This window comes from Hibiscus syriacus, unplaced genomic scaffold (genome assembly GCF_006381635.1).
Source record: "Hibiscus syriacus cultivar Baekdansim isolate YM2019G1 unplaced genomic scaffold, ASM638163v2 tig00117034_pilon, whole genome shotgun sequence".
NCBI classification, from domain to species: Eukaryota; Viridiplantae; Streptophyta; class Magnoliopsida; order Malvales; family Malvaceae; genus Hibiscus; species Hibiscus syriacus.
Window position 1 is genome coordinate 5,976,633 of NW_024063533.1, and position 6,153 is coordinate 5,982,785.

The following is a 6,153-nucleotide window of genomic DNA, read 5'->3' on the forward strand; positions in this document are numbered from 1 at the left end:
AAATGGTACTAGTACTCAGGACAACACTGATACCTCAAGGAAGAATATTGATACTCTAAGTAAGGTATTGATACTAAGGCTTTAATTAAACATAAAACATAAATTAGTATCGGTGCCCCAAGCAAAAGTATCGAATACTATGAGCTTGTCCCAAAATCTAGAATGCTCAAATGGTATTGATACTCGAGGCAGTATCGATATCCCAATGAAACCCAATATCAATACTACATGGAAGAGTATTGATACTCTTGTGTGAGCATGGGCCATCAGCCTTGTTTTGAGTAAATGATTTGGGGTAAAGGTTGGTGATAATGAGAATACACTTGTAGAAGCTTGTCAGTGAGAATATTAATGCTTGTGTGATAACGTAAGATCTTAATTCAGTAAGATTTTATAAGACTTATATCTTGTTTGACTCTTGGGAAACAACCAGGACACCCTAGTCACCTTGTATGACGATGGTTTAGTAGAGTAAGGGTTATCTGGATAAGCCCAACTTGTGTAAAAACACCTCTCTAGAGCTTTGAAAATAGGTCATGTGTTATTATTAAGACCATCTATGAATATTTGAAACTTTTCTTCCTTAGTCTTGATATATTTTACATCATAATTGCACAACTAACAAAACTTTTTGACATACTCATCAGCAGTACCGCCTTCCTATTTCAAATGGAGAAACTTTTATATACTTTCTGTAAAAATAATTGTTTCTTACACATATTTTCTTAAACTCTTTGAAAAAGTCTTAAATCACTTTCTCTTTGAATACAATCAAAATATTTGTCTCCTACCTATTCTAAGCCCTAATAGATATCAAGGCTCTACCATATTCCAGTTTGTGCCCAATGCATTAGAATTTGGTCACTTATCAATAAGAGCCTAAGAGATTGATGTTTGAGGAGGTAGAGGCATCAGAGGTTGATTTATAGACTTAATAAACCTCTTGAACATATCAAACATATTTTGTAATTACGCTACTTGTGTCATGTATAAATCTTTAAAAGGATCCTAAGGGGGCCATCTAAGCTGGTGTATTTAGAGCATTCTACTATAAGTGTTCCTCATTGTTATTCAAGGAATCATTGAACAACTTAAGATCTACAAAATCGCTAAGATTTCTTAACATATTGATAATTATTCAATAAAAATCATATTGCATTAGTCACAAGCCAATGAATCAATAATAATATAAACTCTTATATGGCATATGTAATTCAGAAGCATACAATATCACATAAAACCTAACATGTCTCAATTTAGTCCTAGAATCAACTAAGCTCAAGGTCTAATATCAATAAATGCAACACTCTTAACCCAGTCTAATTATGAACTAAGTCTAATTATGAACTATGTCAATGATGTTACATTGACTGTTCAGAACAATAAGGATAATTTTATTAACCCTGATTGAATTATCAAATATTCAAATAATCCATATTATGGTTTAATGTCTAATCTTTAAACATTTTAATATTTGAGGTCATCAACATGAATCATATATTAATATAGAAACTTAAGAGATCATATCATAAATTATATATAATTGAGGGACTACATGAGTAATTTAGTTATTTTAAGTGGTTGATATCAATACCAATTTATAGGTATCGATAATGTGTATGTAAAATATTGATACTATATGATTGGTATCATTACTAGTTGACTAAATTAAAACATTGACCTTAATTTGGTATCAATATTGCATAGATATTGTATCAATACTTGTGGATAATATCAATATATGTTTGGGGTTTAGGGACTCCAATCCTTTTATTAGGTATCGATACCAAGATTCATGTACCCATACTTAATCCAGTATTGATAGTAAATTGGTATATTGGAATCATATTTTGGCCTAAGGTATCAATATTCCCTAGTTGGTATCGATACCTCATATTGATTCCGTATCGATGCCCCTTATTTGTATTGATACCCGATGCACCAAATGATCAAATCTATCCTTCAATAATGCCTAAAAACATTCAAACTTTACTTACACTATACGAAACATAAATGAATGTCGAAGGTAACTCAAATATGCATCAAGTCGTCAACTTCATCAATAATTTATTAATGTAAAGCATACTGTTGAACTATGCTTTATAATATTTTGATATAACAAATTAAGGATAAATGTTTTTGGACTCGGTTGAATTTATTTAAAGTTTTCAAAAATAATTCAAAGTCCATTAAACTTGAATTTGAGCACAAACAGGTTTTATGGGTACGTAGTACCGATAGTTTTCTTACGGTATTGATACTACATGAATAATATCACTACAACAAAAATGTTCTACATCGGCGTTTTTAGCGGCGTTTTAAGAGTAAACGCCACTAACTTTAAACATATAGTGGCGTTTACATTTCAAACGCCATAAAATGGTAACTTTAGCGGCGTTTTTATACAAACGCCGCTATAGACTCGTACTTTAGTGGCGTTTTTATATAAAACGCCACGATAGAGTAGTACTTTAGCAGCGTTTTTATACAAACGCCGCTATAGACTCGACTTTAGCGGTGTTTTTATACAAAATGCCGCGATAGAGTAGTATTTTAGTGGCGTTTTTATACAAACGCCGCTATAGACTCGTACTTTAGTGGCATTTTTATAAAAATGCCGCTATAGACTCGTAATTTTGTGTCGTTTGTGTTTACAAACGTCGCTATAGGCTTGTACTTTAGTTGCATTTTTATACAAACGCCGCTATAGACTCGTACATTAGTGGTGTTTTTATACAAACGCCGCTATAGACTCGTACATTAGTGGCATTTTTATACAAACGCCGCTAGACTTGTACTTTAGTGGCGTTTGTTTTTTAAAACGCCGCAAGTTTAAAGTTGCTAAATCCGGTGCCTCTTTAACCCTATTTCATTTTCCCCTTCACCTATTTTTCCATTCCCGCTCCCCTTTCTAAAAAAATAAAATGTTTCATCTTCTCTCCTCCCTCTCGACTTTAGACTAGTTTCAGTGTGCATTTTGGTTCATAGTTATGCTTCTCCTTCTCAAATCTCCGTCTCTTTCCCTTTCTCCTCCGTTTCTCAACACAGCTTGGGGTGCTATCTTGATTTCAGTGACCTTGATTCTTCTGTTCGGTGAGGTGAGTATCCACCTTGTCTTATTTTATTTGAAGCGTTTTTTTAACTCGGTAGAGCTAGAAATCCTTGTTAAACACTGATTAGTTGTGATATGAAAATTTTGATATGTTACTCGGATATTATTTGCTAAACTTTTGGCTGAGCAGCTTTTTCCCAGAAGGTTGCAAACGTTGGTTTATAAAATTGTTTTCCGACCATTATGGCTTTAGACTTGCTCTTAGAAAGTGAAATTACTTATAGCTGTTAAAAAAGGAATCAAGTTCTTTGAATGCCCTAAATCCTAATTGCAATTTAACTGTTTGTGCAGATAATACCACAATCTGTTTGTTCTCGATATGGTTTGGCAATTGGTGTAAAGGTAGCTCCATTCGTTCGAGTTCTTGTTTGAATATGTTTTCCTGTTGCCTACCCAATAAACAAGGTGATGAACGTTGCTAGTAATGCTTTTATGACAGTGAGAAAGATAACCAAGCATGTAATTCCTTCAGATTGCTCTTGTGGCTGACCTTCTCTGTTTTTTTTCCAGCTGTTAGACTTTCTGTTGGGTCATGGACATATAGCACTTTTTCGAAGATCCGAGTTGAAAACCCTAGTAGATTTGCATGGAAACGAGGTTTGCATCCAAGCTTTTCCCTATAGTTGTTTAATTTGCTTGTTTCTATAACTAGTTATTATCTTGGTTGTTTTTGTTTATCAAATCAATATTTGTTTTTGACCATTAATTAATCACTGTTGTACTTTCTAACTTCTCTCATTTTGAATTGTAAAATTCTTGATGTGTCTTTGCCTTTTGAAGTGCAATGCCTTCTTTCATTCATCATAACTTTCAGATTTACGATCCTTTTATTGGACCTTTATTAGGCTGGCAAAGGTGGAGAGCTGACCCATGATGAGACAACAATTATAGCTGGAGCACTTGAGCTCACTGAAAAAAAAGCTAAAGATGCCATGACTCCCATATCTGAAACATTTGCAATTGATATTAATGCCAAGCTTGAAAGGTATGGTTTTCTGTAAATTACCAAGAAAGATGGCATTTGAATATCTACTTCAACTTTCATTTGATTTTATAAACTACCATTGCATGCTTACTATGGGCAGGGAATTGATGAGTTTAATTTTGGAGAAAGGGCATAGCAGAGTTCCAGTTTATTATGAGCACCCTAAAAACATTATTGGACTTATTCTGGTAATCATTTTTCTATGACTAAAATTGATGAGTGTTTGCGTATTGCAGTCATGTGATGACATGTTGGAGTTGAAATTAGATCAGCTCATTATCCAATTGAGAGAGATTGGTGGTTTAATGGATGATTGGTTAACTGATCATGTAACTAGTCGATTATCATCTTTATCATCGCCTGATGATCTGTTCAATTTCTTTAATGAGTTGCGAGGTTAGCTTTTTATTTATTTGTTTGTTGTTTTACTCACTTTAGCATCTTCATTTCCCCTGTCATTATTGTTTTTTTGGTAGAAACACTTGGAGGGGTTGATTCAGGAGTTATGGATGATGATCAGGTTACTTTGGACCCAAACAGTAACCTGGGGATGTTTCTTCGCCGTTAAATACATGCTTTCAACCTCCTGACTTTTGAGGTATTTCTTTATTGCCTCGTAAACTATAAATATCATGTATTGAATTGTAATTATATGCTTTTGTTGGAATAATCGTTTGTTTGCTATGCTTAAGATGTACATTAAATTATGGGCAAGAATCATTATAGAGATAGAGCATTATTGTTGGTATCATCACCATATGGGCTTCATGTTGGACATTGAATTGAAGTATAAATATGCCATTCTTTACCATGATATTGATGTTTGGATGCATATGTTTATAGAAGAATTTGGTAATTTAATTAACATTATATCCACTACTGGTCAAATGAAATGAAGTACATACCTATCATTACATATCCTGATATTGATAGTTGGATGCATATTCTTAGTAAAGAATTGAATGGTTGGGAATTTAATCAACATTCTACTGCTGCTGTTCAAGTGGAATTTAATTAACATTCTACTGCTGATGTTCAAGTGGAATTTAGTTACATTCCTCACTTATGTTATACTTAAATGTTAGAAGCCCTTGTTTTGTGCTTTTCTTTTAAGTATCTATAATTTTTTTTTCAGTTAATTTTGATTCACTTTAGGTGTAAACGGAAGGTTGAATGTAGAGTATGATGGGCTTTTGTTTAAGCATAGATTATATTTATGGCACTAACCTTGTCATGTAATGTAGGGTGTCTGCCATCTTTTGACTAATATAGGGATCTATTGTAAAGAAGGCATTTCAAGTTCATTTTATGAGCGTCGGTTAGACGAATCTGGCAATGACTTGGAATCTTTCTGAAACGGTCAGGAGCAATACTCTGAAAGTCATTTTGTAAACGAAAGGTTGAATGTATAGTCAAGTTCCTATATTTTATTTGCATAAAGTAAATTAACACAATGGACCAATGGCACATCAACAATTAGAAAATCTTACTGAATTTGGGTCACTTTGCCCTCTTCTTTACCAAGTTATGTTTGCTCTCAAGATTCTAATTTTTCATTATTTAATATCAGGTGGCATTTCAAGCTTTGAAATTTGCTCCACCAATCCTTGAACTTGGTAAGATCTAGTTCCAAGTTATGCAATGCCATGGATGAGGCCTTTTCAAGTGGCATGCCAATTGGAGTAAGACCTCATGAAGCAAAATATCTGTGCAAGAAATGACAGGACGATACTAGCTCTGCATCATTGTTTTCCCATATAAACTATATTTATCTCTTTGAATTTAAGCGCCTCATTGTGACGAAGAGTTTTGAAGAATGTGTAAGATTAGAAGCAAAATATCTTAGATATTATTGTTTATTATAGTTAATAATGTTGAACTACATTATATTTTACGTTAATGTAAACTTTGATTTATTATTATGGATTTCATTTTTCTTGTTATGGATTTTAAGTTTGTTGTTATGGATGTCAAGTTTATTGGAAAATGCTACAGGTTAAATTTGGGTAATAAAAGAGTAGAAAACAACATTTGACAAATTAGTTTTAATTTGCAA

At 33.0% G+C, this 6,153-nt stretch overlaps 1 pseudogene; it reads left to right on the forward strand.

Moving 5' to 3' along the window:
- The first annotated feature begins 2,990 nt into the window (after positions 1 to 2,990).
- LOC120196512 lies at positions 2,991 to 4,303 on the forward strand (annotated as a pseudogene).
- The last annotated feature ends 1,850 nt before the right edge of the window (positions 4,304 to 6,153 follow it).